The sequence below is a fragment of the Poromitra crassiceps genome (genome assembly GCF_964638095.1).
Source record: "Poromitra crassiceps genome assembly, chromosome: 10".
NCBI lineage: Eukaryota > Metazoa > Chordata > Actinopteri > Beryciformes > Melamphaidae > Poromitra > Poromitra crassiceps.
The window spans coordinates 44,945,771-44,961,284 of NC_139631.1; positions in this window are offsets into that span (position 1 = coordinate 44,945,771).

Consider the following 15,514-nt stretch of genomic DNA (forward strand, 5'->3'; position numbering starts at 1 on the left):
CAGCTCTGCGAGCTGCAGGACGGGCGAGGCCCCCGACCTCACTCAATGTGGCCCCTGGGTATTTTATTTTATTTATTTATTTATTATTTTTACAAGGCGGACGTTTTTGGTTAGGTTAGGTTAGACCACCCAAATCTGTGTTTTTATTTTACTGTACATCCCAGAAGAGGCGCTAATGACGTTAGCATTGTCCATCCACATACTGTTTAACGTTAGCATTTGAGCTAACGCTATTGTAACAATCTATATCCAGGATGCACATTGTACATGCAACATTACTAATCTGATTAATATGACATATTTGGGCAATGTACCCCATCAAATTGCTGTAGCGGGCTGTTTTAAAGCTAGAGCAAAGTTTCTGGTGTCATCTGAATGGAAGAATTACTAAGTTTGAAAAAGAAAAATATAAATGTTGGTATAATAAACTTTGATTACCAGTCCTTTTCATCAAATTAGTAGCTATAATTGGGAGTGATGGTGTTACAGTAGGCTAGGCTACTGGTGGAAGTGCACGGTCACAATGTGGCCCTCTGGTAGCGAGGACATTTTTTTGTGTTCCTCTCTATCATCAAAGTTGCGGTATCCACTAAAATAAGAACTTTAACCGCTCTACTACTAGTGTTTTTGGGTGTTGCGCTCTGGGCAATCTGGGAACCCAGAGTCCAATTTAATTTGAAAAATCGACTCTGGGACAGCCCTACCTTTTTTCCCGGATTCCTGTAGCTACAGCACGCCTCTCCTGCCACCATCACTTCCTTTTCCACATCAGTGCTCCACTGTTTACAGTCTGAATAGCAACTTGCGTCGCGATTTCGGCGATACTACTAGTCACAACAACTCCACCTCCAGGAATTTCCCACTGTTGTTGTGAGACAAGTTGACGTATGCAGAGTGTTTTTGCGTTAACGTTATTAGCGAATAGCCGGAACGGACACGGAAAAGGAAGTGATGTGGCCGAAGAGGTGCGCTGTACAAGGACCCGGGAAAAAAGGTAGGGCTGCCCCAGAGTCTATTTCTCACTCTGGGCACCTCAAGTACAAAACACTTCAAGTTATGGAGTAGAGCTCTGCTCATCACTGTCACTTTCTTTGACTGACCAATCGAAATCGAGGAAGAGGCGACTGCGCTGTGTGTCTGTGCATTTTAGAAGTGCTGTGGGCATTAAGGGTTTCACAGACTAGTCGATTAGTCGAGCGGTGGACCCTTTTACTGGACGCTGGGGGCAGGTGGAGAGGTAATGGACCACAGTACAGGCAGCTCCGGGTGTTTAAACGTTGCTGCCTCTGCTCTGGGGCAGGGCGGCACGATTAATCGGAATAAAATCGGGATCTCGATTCATACAAAGCGGCAATCTCATTTCTAAACAACGTCAATTCTTCCGGACATCAGCTGCAAGAAAACAAGCTCTCCTACTTTCGTGGCGAAGTGAGGAGGCGGAGCAGTCAGCAGAGACCAGGGCACTGAGAAGAGAAAATAAAGGTCGTTAGATTTTCTTCTATATCAGACACAGGTTTTCAATCCTACCTGACATGTTTCGACGGCAATACTTCCGTCTTCATCAGAGGTGTCACTAGATGGTGTGTGACGTGTCTTAAACAGCTGATGTTGTTTACAGAGGCGTGATCGTCACATCAACATCAGCTAAACAATATCAGCTGTTTAAGACACGTCACACACCATCTAGTGACACCTCTGATGAAGACGGAAGTATTGCCGTCGAAACATGTCAGGTAGGATTGAAAACCTGTGTCTGATATAGAAGAAAATCTAACGATCTAAGTAAAGTATAGACACTATGAACCTCTTTGGATTAGAGAAAATAAAGGTTCTGACAGTCAGGCAGGAGAAACAGCCCATTGAAAAGTGACAATGAACACAGTACTACAGGTTTCAATCTCAAACGACTGTATCAGCACATGAATAGAATCACAAAACTGATCTCTGCATGCTGCAAAATGAGGGATTTAAAAGCGCTACTCAATGTCCTCTCCTCTCGCAACTTTCAAACATTGCAATAGCCTACCTTCTAGTGAACAAACGTGGAGAAAGAATTGCGGGGAGGATATAATGTTGACACAACGACAGATTTATGGTCCAGATGAGATTTATGGAACCATGGCATATATGAGCCTGAAAGTCCATTTGATCGATAGTGACTTCACCATGAAAACTTGTGCCTACAGACTGCATTTCTCCCGAGGATTGATTGATTGATTGATTGATTGATTGATTGATTGATTGATTGATTTTATTCTGGATGAAGAACAACAAAATCAAGGGATAACATGAAAAAGTGTAAACACTTATTTCCATCATGGTCCCTGGTCTTATAAAAACATGATACAGTAACACATAACACCATAAACAATACAGAACAGTCAAAGGTAAAGAGAACAAGACATATTAACCAACATCAGTTAAAAAGCCATTTCACCAAAAGGCTCACATATTACACTAGCTTACTCAGTCAGAATTTTTTCAGAAGGTTTTTAAAACCATTCAGAGAATTCGCAGACTTATGGCACGTACAAGACTACAAGATCCTCAGCAGTCGTCAGTCTCTGTTCCTTTCTCACTATACAAATAGTCTGTCTTGTACTCATGAGTGTCCACCAGGAGAATCCCCGACAAGTCCACAAACACACTCTCACACCGGCTTTATTCTTTCTAAACACGCGCGCACATCGATGTGTCATTCATCCAAATTGGTTCAATGTTAGATTTATTAAGTCAGAGTTATTATGTTTATGGCTATCTCAAATATTTGGGTTTCGATTTGAAATTATTAATTCGAAACTTTCGAATGGATAATTGAAAGATTTGAGTAAACATAAGATTTGCATAGCTGCTTTATAAATTTGTTTCTTGGTTGTGGGTCAGCAGTTTACTAATCCTCTGAGAATCAGGCCCGGTTTTACAGGGGTGCAAAAGCATGCATTGCACCCTTATTTTAAGTGTCTGCATGCTCAGTTGAAAAGTAAAAAAAAAAAAAAAAAAAAAAAAAAAAAAATGCTGCAGCTGCACACTTACTGTTTAAACTTGAATTAAAATTGTTGTTTTTCTTTGTTCTTTGATGTGAATTTATGGCTTTTTGGCACCTATATGTCACCTTTTAACTCATTGAGTGCCAGCCACTTTTGGAGAACGGACGCTCCCAGTGCCAGAGTTTCAGAGCGTTTTCAGTGATTTCTCGAGGCCCACAGAATATTGTGTGATATTACTATGTAAACACAGAACACGCACAAAGAACGATGAGACTCTCTTCTATCATCTGCAAAAAAAAGTTTATTGATACCATTTTCCGTTCTTTAGTTATGAGCCGGAGAAGATAGGTTGTTTTGAGCAAAAAGACACGTTTCAAATTAGAAGCTGAGTTATTCCGCCTTTTGTGAAATGAAGCATTTCAAGCACATTCACTGAGTCTGAAGCTAATATTTTCTGATGTAGTGACGTGGTGTAGTTGTGTGGTGCCCTGCGTGCCCCACCCCCCTCTCCCCCCCTCAGCTGCAAACTCCTCCCCACACTAACACACAGCCTAACACGCACCCAGTCTATTTTCGGAGCGCTCCGTTTTTGTGCGCCGGCTCCCAGCGAGACACGGAAATGCCAAACCGGACTGCAGGGAAAGGTTTGGCCCTTCGGCGTCGGGTGCTGCCTTTCTGGCGGCTAATCGTGTGGAGAAACTATGCAGACAGACAGAGGCAGAGGGGCTCAGTTGTGGGCGCGGATTGACTGCTGTTCGCAGCCAACGTCAGCTGCAGACAGAGCAATCTATATGGCTCTGGCTGCAGCATGAGCGGTTTCTCTTTGATCACGGGGCTTTTTCCTGCTGTTTTCCGGACCTTTCTCTAATCTGGAGAGCACTGTCGCCACCTAATGAGTCCGTAAAATAGGTTATACACCTTCAATAGCTACAATATTTGTACAGGAGATGCCTGAGGCTTTGATCCACGTCCCACCGTCAAAAAACGCAATTGACGAACATACTCGTCCTTGGCACTCTATAGTATCTGAATTGACGAACATACTCGTCCTTGGCACTCAATGAGTTAAGGTTGAGATAATTGTATTATCATTATATGGTCCAAATATTTCAGTAAAGCACTTGAAACACTTGAAATATTCTTGCTTGGCTGGTATCATTCTACCTGAAATGATGGTAAAATGCATTATTTTGAGTAAAATAACATGTCAAATTTTTCGGGCGGCCCGTGCATGTGCACCCCTTCCTATCTAGGATGCATCCCTAGTCATCTTGTTATGGAACCGGCCCTGCAGAGAATGACTTCCTCAGTCAGACCACACACTTGCCTGTTTGTAGCGTGCTGCAGACAGCACACATCATCCTGGCTGTGTCTGCCTCACTACGCTCTTCTCTCCTGACCACTCTCACAGCACGACTAGATATCAAGCAGGCTAGATCTCTGTTGGACCTCTGTGACTGGTCGGTGAGTGCTCGGGGGAGCTCCCCGCTCACGTCTGTGTGGACAGTTCACACTTAACAAGCGCCGATTTGCGAGCGCCGAGCCAACGTGCTTATTTGCGTCTGATCGTGGAGGTTTGTCACCAAAACAGCTCACCGAGGGCTCGGAGCGCATAGTGTGAACTCGGCTTTAGGGATCTCGTTCTACTCCCCCACCCTGAATAAACTAAAAGTACTTGGTGAAATAATTAGCACAGTGGTCATGTACTTTTTTTTAATAGACAATAGACAATGATAAGTTTCAACTGTTGTACTCTACTTTCAAGGGGAAACCTCTATCTCTATAAGATAGTAATTCACCCCGGACAGCTATTTCCTTCCCAATCTCACGGTTTAACCTGCTCTGAAAAGCCAGGGCCAGGCCGTTATGGTTCCAACCTGACTCCACTGCCAAGCTATGAAACTGGCTGACAAAGTCACAGACTGGAAGTCCTCCCTGACGGACTTTCATAAGCTGCTGGCCGACCTGCTGGCCAGGATGAGCATCAACTCGTCTGAGTTCAGCAGAGCAAAAAAATGGAGTGGAGGACCCTCCAACAGGCAGGAACGCTATCTGAGCCTCTTCAGTGGTGTATCGAGTAGGTTGAGCATTAAACGCCAACTGACACTGGGTCAGGAACTGACGGCAAGTATTGGGGTCCCCAGAATACATAGAAGGAATGTGGGGTTCAGGGGTAGTGGCAGCAGGAGCAGCGCGTAATGAGCTAGCTATTGCTTGGGCTAGACCGACAGTAATGAGCTAGCTATTGCTTGGGCTAGACCAGGGGTGGGCAACTATTTTTCATGGGGGGCCACATGAGAAACCCAGACTGTTGCCGGGGGCCGAACAAATATTGTCATGCCGTAACCCATGGATGGGCAACTTTGATGATATATAGAGAGGGCCACAAAAAAATGTCCTCGCTACCAGATTTTGCTGAGGGCTGAACGGCGCCAGAGCGAAAAATTTGGGGCATTTGAAGCCAGGTTTAGAGGAATAACTCATTTTAAATTAACAATTGTGATGTCATTATTCAGTCTTAACCACCAATATTTGATCCTTTTCCTCACTCACTCCTATATCACCACCTGCTCTCCCTGCAGGGCTTGAAATTAACTTTTTTCACCACCTGCCAATATGGCTGCTAGATTTTAAAGTTACCAGCCAATTAGAATTTCCACTAGCCGAAATGTTTTTCTTGAAATAAACCAGAATATGAGTGGGTTAATTTCAGCATAAGTATCAGTAAGTGGCCCGGGATTCTCAAAGCCTGTGTTGAGGGTCACACAAGAACAAAAATGCACTCTTGAAGCTAAATAAATCCAAAACCAACAAGCTAATTATTTAAATTTCTACTTCAATGTAGAACAGTCATTTCTTACACATGAGATTACTTTTAGCCTTTTAGTCATAAATATTATTGAAAGATATTCCATATTCCAGACTGAAATGCTATAACAGAAGAGTATTGCCCAGAATGACATGAACATTTGGACACTTATTCAGCGGGTATATTGCATGTTGCGTTCAAGTGCACTGTAAAAAAAAAAAAAAAAAAAAAAAAATGCAATTCCATCGCGGGCCACACAGGGGGCCCCCGCGGGCCGTATGTTGCCCATGTATGGGCTAGACCGACACTCTGCTCAGGGGCAGGAGCAGTAGGAGGCACGGGCAGATCAGCTGGCCCGGAGTGAACAGCCAAGGTCTGAGGAATTTCACGCCTGGTAGCTTCATGGTCTGCCAGCACTGACACAACAGTGACTTGTTTAGGAGCAGGACAGCCGCCTGAACGTGAAGTGAGACCCGGGTCTCTGGATGTTCAACCTTGATTGATAGATTTTCGTCCACTGGACCCATGTTGTGATCAGATGGTTCTGTTAAGACTAGTGGATGCATGCGCAGAGACTTGACGGGGCTTCACACACTTGATACTTGGTAAACTGGAACTGGCAACAGGCAAACTTGAAGGCAAGTTGTTGAAGTAGATCTTACGATCTGACAGCGTGAGGCTGGCAGAGCAGATTAGCCTCCGAAGATTGGAAAGGGTCCAGAATGTAGGGAAACAGTGGATGGATAAATCCAAGGAGGCGCTAATGCAACATAAAGGATGCCAACTGCCATAAAGACCACAGAAGAAGAATCACTGCGGCATCATAACCTTCAACATTGACATCATATGTCATGTCACTGTGGCACATCATCACTGTTGACATCCTTGGTGACCTCATCATCAGCGGTGACATCATCTAACACCACCTGTTGTTGAGGCCTTTTTAAAATGAAAATCGATGATCGATGATGAAAATCGATGAAAAAATATGATATATCTCCCGTGATTAATTGACTACTTTGTGGCACTAGTCGATCAGTAGTCATGAATGTCCTCGGGCAGCGGTTTTCAAAGTGTGAGGCTCGAGGGGAGGCACGAGGTGACACAGAAAATTCAGAGAGAAGAAAATGCACAGCTTCCACCGGACATGTCCACCAGGTCACAGAAGTAGTCTACGCGGTTTTCTGCAGAGAGCCTGCGTGCACACACCCTCTGATGATGGAATTTACGTCATGCAGACCGCGGTGGACCCTGGTGCACTCGCGGATCCGCAAAACTAGTGCTTCAGCCAGAGGCAGAGCACCCGCAGTCTGGCTGCGAGCTCAGCAGGCTGTCAGAGGAGAAACCAGGAAGAAGATCACAATTTTGGGGGCCCTGGGAGCTTCAGTGCCATGGGGCTCCTGGAGGTGCTAATCTGGCTCACTCTCACACACACACACACACACACACACACACACACACACACACACACACACACACACACACACACACACACACACAGGCTGGTGGTCTGATCTTCAGTCTCATCACTCAATGCATTATTATTATTCCTATTATTATTATTATTATTATTATCATCATCATCATCATCATCATCATTATTATTATCATTATTATTATTATTGAGGATAATCTTAGTTAATCTTAGTACTACTAAAGTGCAGTGATGCAGCAGCTGCAGTTCAACTCCATGTTGGAGATAAACAGCGCCCTCTGTCAGCTGCAACATTAATTACCTCTCATCCAGAAAGAGAGAGAGGGAGAGAGATAGGCAGGCAGAGAGAAAGACTGACAGAGGACATGAAAGATACAGACCCACTACTTTCTTAGAAGAAAAAATAATAATGAATAATAAGTGCAGTACCAGTGGAGTCACAACGCCCCAAATCACCTGGAATAAAACAAAGACTCGACTGCTGTTACTGAACATCACAAACTGACAAAAAATAAAATAAATTGTGTAATAATGTATCTTTTCTCCAAATTCTACAAGTCAATTACAAAGTAGGCCTATAATAATGCCCTGATGATAACGACTACTACTACTCCTACTAATGATGATGATTATTATTACTATTTTTGATGTTATTAGTACTATTATTAACATTATTATTATTATTAAACATAATTATTGTTATTATTATTGTAATAGTATTATAACGTGACATGAATAATACCCCCCAAATATTATTATTGTGTTAATAGTTAATAGTAGTATTGTTGTTTTTTGTTTTGTTGTTTTGTTGTTTTGTTGTTTTGCTGTACTTTTTGTTGTGTAAACAGTGCTTTTATATATACAGTATACACAAGGCCATAGCCTACTATTATACACAGTCCATATGAGCGCCCTCTGGCACACTGTTAAAAATTCATCCAACGATGCGACGATGACAAAGTGTCTGAAAGCAGCTGTTTCTCTTTAATAATCAGAGCTCAAAACAGGAAAAAATATCTTGACACACACATACGCACACACACACACACACACACACACACACACACACACACACACACAAGCACACGCACACGCACACGCACACACATAAACACAAACACACACACACACACGATCAATAGGGCCTATTTTACAATAGCAGGCGGATAATTAAAGTCCATAGCGGGTATTAAAGCGCAGTTTAGCGTTTTCTCAGGACGTTTGTTAGCGAGCGGGAGGGGCGGGGCCAAGGGAGACGCGAGGCGGGCGGGGTCCCAGCTGAATAACATGTCCGTACAGATGACTTATAACAGCCAGCCTGCCGTGACCTACACACACACACACACACACACACACACACACACACACACACACACACACACACACACACACACACGGTTATCGGCCTCCTGTCACGGGGGCCGTCCATTCGTCTTTCCTGGTGAATTAATTAAGCAGAAATGTAAACGTTTTAATTGGATGTCAGACGCGCCCCAATGCAGCATGCTGCTATGTAAATGAAAGTGACACCCACTGTACACCGCAAGGCCTCGCGCACATCAAGGTTACAGCCGCTTGACTTAGGCTATTTATTTATTTATTTATTTATTTATTTATTTATTTATTTATTTATTTATTTATTTATTTATTTATTTATTTATTTATTTATTTATTTATTATTGGGCCATGCAGGTATACAAGCCGCTAAATGAATGGGAAACCCAAACGTTTTAATTGAATTCATGTCAGAGTTAAGTTAAGCGCATGGATTTAAAGCAAGTCAGTCTCACATGCTCACAGCGGCTAATGAGGGCCTATAACAGGCTTCTATAGAAATGAAGGTGCCACTTTCCAATAAAAGTACATTAATTAACAGTTAGTTCATGTTTAATAATTCTTAATAGTGCTTAGTTAATGCTTAGTATGGCTTAGTTCACCCTAACCATTCACTAACCCTTACCCTATCTAACCCTAAACTAGTAAATAATGCATACATTTATAGTTAACATGAACACCATTAGTAAATGATTAGACACAGTTAGTTAACTGTTAATTAGGGGTTACTTAATTATGATTAAGCTTTAACTAACCCCTAATTACCCTTATTCTAAAGTGGCCACTTTTAATACATAGTAAAGTTAATTGATCTAAATAGCCTCCCCTACTGGTACTTTTCATTGTTTGGATATAGGCTACTCGCAGGGGCAGCATAACATTGCTTATTTATTATAACAACATGTTAGCATTGTTAGCATGATAGCTCTCAGCATTGGTAATGTGTCCCACACAAACATGCTCTCTGTCCCACGTTAGGTTTGTGGGGACTGTGGTTAATATCACAGATGCAGGTTACGCAGATGGGTTCACAGTGTGTATGGGCTATAGGGCTGCAGTGTGTGTTGAGGAATACACGGCGTTGGTAAATGGACTCTTGTTAATATTGTGCTTTTTCCTTCCTGCAGCCGTCTAAATAATTAGCTTTAGTTGTAGAAAATGATGAATTTGGGCAGTTAATTTATTGAGCTGCAGCTCCTCCGATGTGCTCTGCTTTACAAAGCCATTAATCAATGGATGAAAACAGCTAATTCTCCTCCTGCATGGCTGCCCTTTTTTCTTTCTGCCTTTTTCTTTCTCTTCCCTTTTTCCCCTTTTTCCTCTTTCCGTCTCTAATTGAGCCTGCACAGCGCTGCATCAGCGCTCCCCAGCCACAACACGCACAATAACTACACTCAATTACAATTATGGACTAATAATGATGATGATGTGATGACATCAAAAAAGTAGCTATAGCTTTAAAATAAGTAGATATAAGAATTTTATTCCATAACACTGTCCACTTTGGAAAAAATAAATAAAAATCTACCTTATGACAGAAATGCAGATGATGATATCCTCCAAATCATGACATCAACATGACATCATAACTTTAATACAAAGAGCTAACCCCTTATTTGCTTGACTTTCATGGCAGCGCCCATTTTGAAGGAGAGGGGCGTCACTTTTCACTTTTCATGATGTCAATGTTCAAATTTTGAACATTTTGGAATGAAACTGCATGCATTCACATTTTCAAATGTATAGTCATTTGAAAATGTGAATAAACTATAATTTTGATTTGATTTGATTTGATTTGATAATTAATTTAAAAGTGAATTTAAATTAGTTCCATCCATCTATCAGTTACCTGGTCGAATTCCTAATCACCAATTAACAATTAACTTCCTTGTTTGAGCTGAAAACTAATTTCTGCTTGGTTGACTAAAATGATTAGATTGTCATTTGGAATGTTGTGGAGGAAAAGCCCAACTGACACCTTTTTTTTTTAACTGCAAAATAGAGTTTAAACAACCCTTTACAAATCTACGGTATACTGTACCTCATTTTAAGCAGCGTCGACCTGATGTGCGTTACCTGAGGACAGGCCCTTTAAGGAGGCGGAGGAAGCATTGATTTCTGTTAGCGTCGGTGGAGGTGATGCGTCATGACGGCTGGAGGTCAGAGTTTCTCACACCTTCTTATTGGAGCCGCTCCGTGTGTGTTTGGGCGCGGGCCGGCCTGGTCTATCAGCAGCCTGTTATTCCTCCACATTCCTCCATGCTCAAATTGTCGCTTTAAGCCGACAAGAGTTGCTTTTCAGACGGTTCTGTTTGTGTTTTTGTTCCTTATCAATCCACCAGAGGTCCCGAGGATGACAAATGGGGCCTGTCAGGGGGACGCCAGTCATAACAAGACACACAGACACACACACACACACACACACACACACACACACACACATACGCACGTGAACACACACACACACACACACACACACACACATACACACATACTGTACATGCACACACACATTTACATTTATTTTAGACATTTAATCTGACATCCTTATCCAGAGCAAATTACACACACAGACACATATTATGCTTTATATGCTTGGCCACAGTCCAGCCCGTGCGTGTGTGTGTGTGCGTGCGTGTGTGTGTGTGTGTGTGTGTGTGAGAGAGAGAGAGAGAGAGAGAGAGAGAGTGACACACACACACACACACAGACACACACTCTTCAGTGCCTGCAGTACGGTAGACGGGTGGGAAAACGGGTTGTGGATAACAGCTTAGACCCATAACACAATGAGCTGGCCTATAATCTATTTTATCTACACATTGACCTACCATATAGCCTACACACTGACTTCATCTATCTTATCTACACATTGACCTACCATATAGCCTACACACTGACTTCATCTATCTTATCTACACATTGACCTACCATATAGCCTACACACTGACTTAATCTATTTTATCTACACATTGACCTACCATATAGCCTACTCACTGACTTAATCTATCTTATCTACACATTGACCTACCATATAGCCTACACACTGACTTCATCTATCTTATCTACACATTGACCTACCATATAGCCTACTCACTGACTTAATCTATCTTATCTACACATTGACCTACCATATAGTCTACACACTGACTTCATCTATCTTATCTACACATTGACCTACCATATAGCCTACACACTGACTTCATCTATCTTATCTACACATTGACCTACCATATAGCCTACACACTGACTTAATCTATCTTACCTACACATTGACCTACCATATAGCCTACACACTGACTTCATCTATCTTATCTACACATTGACCTACCTTATAGCCTACACACTGACTTAATCTATCTTATCTACACATTGACCTACCATATAGCCTACACACTGACTTCATCTATTTTATCTACACATTGACCTACCATATAGCCTACACACTGACTTAATCTATCTTATCTACACATTGACCTACCATATAGCCTACACACTGACTTCATCTATCTTATCTACACATTGACCTACCATATAGCCTACACACTGACTTCATCTATCTTATCTACACATTGACCTACCATATAGCCTACTCACTGACTTCATCTATTTTATCTACACATTGACCTACCATATAGCCTACACACTGACTTAATCTATCTAATCTACACATTGACCTACCATATAGCCTACACACTGACTTCATCTATCTTATCTACACATTGACCTACCATATAGCCTACACACTGACTTAATCTATTTTATCTACACATTGACCTACCATATAGCCTACACACTGACTTAATCTATCTTATCTACACATTGACCTACCATATAGCCTACACACTGATTTAATCTATCTTATCTACACATTGACATACCATATAGCCTACTCACTGACTTAATCTATCTTATCTACACATTAAAAAATACCATATAGCCTACTCACTGACTTCATCTATCTTATCTACACATTGACCTACCATATAGCCTACACACTGACTTAATCTATCTTATCTACACATTGACCTACCATATAGCCTACACTCTGACTTAATCTATCTTATCTACACATTGACCTACCATATAGCCTACACACTGACTTAATCTATCTTATCTACACATTGACCTACCATATAGCCTACACACTGACTTAATCTATTTTATCTACACATTGACCTACCATATAGCCTACTCACTGACTTAATCTATTTTATCTACACATTGACCTACCATATAGCCTACACACTGACTTAATCTATTTTATTGACACATATAGCCTACACACTGACTTAATATATCTTATCTACACATTGACCTACCATATAGCCTACACACTGACTTCATCTATCTAATCTACACATTGACCTACCATATAGCCTACTCACTGACTTAATCTATTTTATCTACACATTGACCTACCATATAGCCTACACACTGACTTAATCTATTTTATCTACACATTGACCTACCATATAGCCTACTCACTGACTTAATCTATTTTATCTACACATTGACCTACCATATAGCCTACACACTGACTTCATCTATCTAATCTACACATTGACCTACCATACTGTATAGCCTACTCACTGACTTAATCTATTTTATCTACACATTGACCTACCATATAGCCTACACACTGACTTAATCGATCTTATCGACACATATAGCCTACACACTGACTTAATATATCTCATCTACACATTGACCTACCATATAGCCTACACACTGACTTAATCTATCTTATCTACACATTGACCTACCATATAGCCTACACACTGACTTCATCTATCTAATCTACACATTGACCTACCATATAGCCTACTCACTGACTTAATCTATTTTATCTACACATTGACCTACCATATAGCCTACACACTGACTTAATCTATTTTATCGACACATACTGGTCCCTATTCTCCCACAGGCCTTCGGCGCTAAAACGGGCCTTAAACGCAAAAAAACGTGCCTTGCGCCTGTTTCGGGAAAATAGCAATAGGCTTTAGGCTGCCAAATGCGCTTTAGGCCGAATGGGCGTGGCGGAGTCCCTGAATGCGCCGAAGTGGGCGTGGCGGCGCTAAATACCGGCGTACTACTATCTTCCAGCCATCTTCCGACCTGGCCGACTTTTAGCGCTTTGCGCTTTTGAAAAGCTGGCCTAAAGCAGGATTCTGTGCACCGGGGACAGGAAAGTGAATGGAGAATACAATATATAGAAAAAAATACTTTAGAATACAATAGAATATAAGATTGCAACCCTTCTCAGGCTTTTTGGGTGAAGCTGTAATGCAGTTTCATAAATTTAGTTTAGGCTATCATAATAATCCCCATTTATGTGTAATATAGCTCTACGTTTTATTACCCCCCCCCCCCCCCCCGAAATTAGCTAGGCTACTAATATTACTAATATTCCTAATTAATATGTATTATTATTTCATTCAGATAATTGACATTATAGGCATGTATATCGTTTAATGTGAGAGAAAGGGAGGGAGAAAGAAAGAGAGAGAGAAACTGGATCAACTGTTGTGTAGCGCTTCTTCAAACCCCACTCTTCATTACAGCTATTCATTACAGAATTGTCTGTTGTATTTATTTTTTCTGTGTGCAAAGCATAGAAAGTTATAATTATTTCCAAATGTTTCCCCCGTCTGTGGCAGCGGAGCTGTCCGAGGTGCTGAACAAGCGCAGCGCATAGACGGCCACCTGGGGCGGCTCACTCAGGCGGTCCAGGACTGGGCGCGGGGCGTCGGCGGGGTAATTCTCCTCCCCAAACAGTGCGCGATGGTACATTTGAACCTGCATGGATAGATGAATAAACAACTTAAGTAAAGAGTTGTTTTGTAGCTATTCAAAATGAATGGTGGACAGATATATCACCTGATTCGCCAGCACCATCTTCTCCTCAGCTGTGAATTTAGTGGATCGGTTTTGGTCTGCCATATTGATCACACTGCGCCAGCTGCTGCCAATCTGGCTTTTAAAGCCCCTCTGATTGATTACTGAAGATTTTATTGAGAATGAACATATTTGTCAGAGCCTGTGGGCAGGGGGTGGGGGGGACGCATATATAGGCGAAATAAAATACTATTACTCAATAATAAAATCCTGTAAATTAAATAGAATTAAGTTATCAGATCCAGTAAAAGTGATAGGTGTCATTCAGAGGATGTTGCATCGTGCAGTGGGGGAGGAGAGATAAAACGATATCATTCTGGCCATCTAATCTCATGACATCCAGCCATAGGCAATATTTTTTTCTATCAGATGCATTTAGAAATTATTTTCACTTTGGTCTTGCTATAGTGTAGCGTATTTACATGCTTGCAGTATTTTAACTGCAGTTATTGGTTTGAGAAGCATAATAATATGGAATAATAGCCTATATATGGAGATAGACAGACCGGATGAAGGGAGGGGGGGGCGGCGGAGCCCTTGGCTTTGTCTGGTTTTACCGGATTTGTCCAGGAATTGGAGCTTAAAAGGCAAGCGTGTGTCTCTTCCCTGCAATTCTCCAATGAGCGGACAATGCATAATTTTACGCTTAAAAGGCGTGGTTATAATGGTTGAGGCTGAGTTTAGCGCCGATACCAAGATATCAAGTGCGCCTTTCCACGCCCACTGCTTTGCGCTGCGGCTGGCGTTCGGCCTAGAAACTGCGCGGCTGCAACGATAGAGCCCACTGTCTACACACTGACTTAATATATCTTATCTACACATTGACCTACCATATAGCCTACACACTGACTTAATCTATCTTATTGACACATATAGCCTACACACTGACTTAATATATCTTATCTACACATTGACCTACCATATAGCCTACACACTGACTTAATCTATTTTATCGACACATATAGCCTACACACTGACTTAATATATCTTATCTACACATTGACCTACCATATAGCCTACACACTGACTTAATCTATCTTATCTACA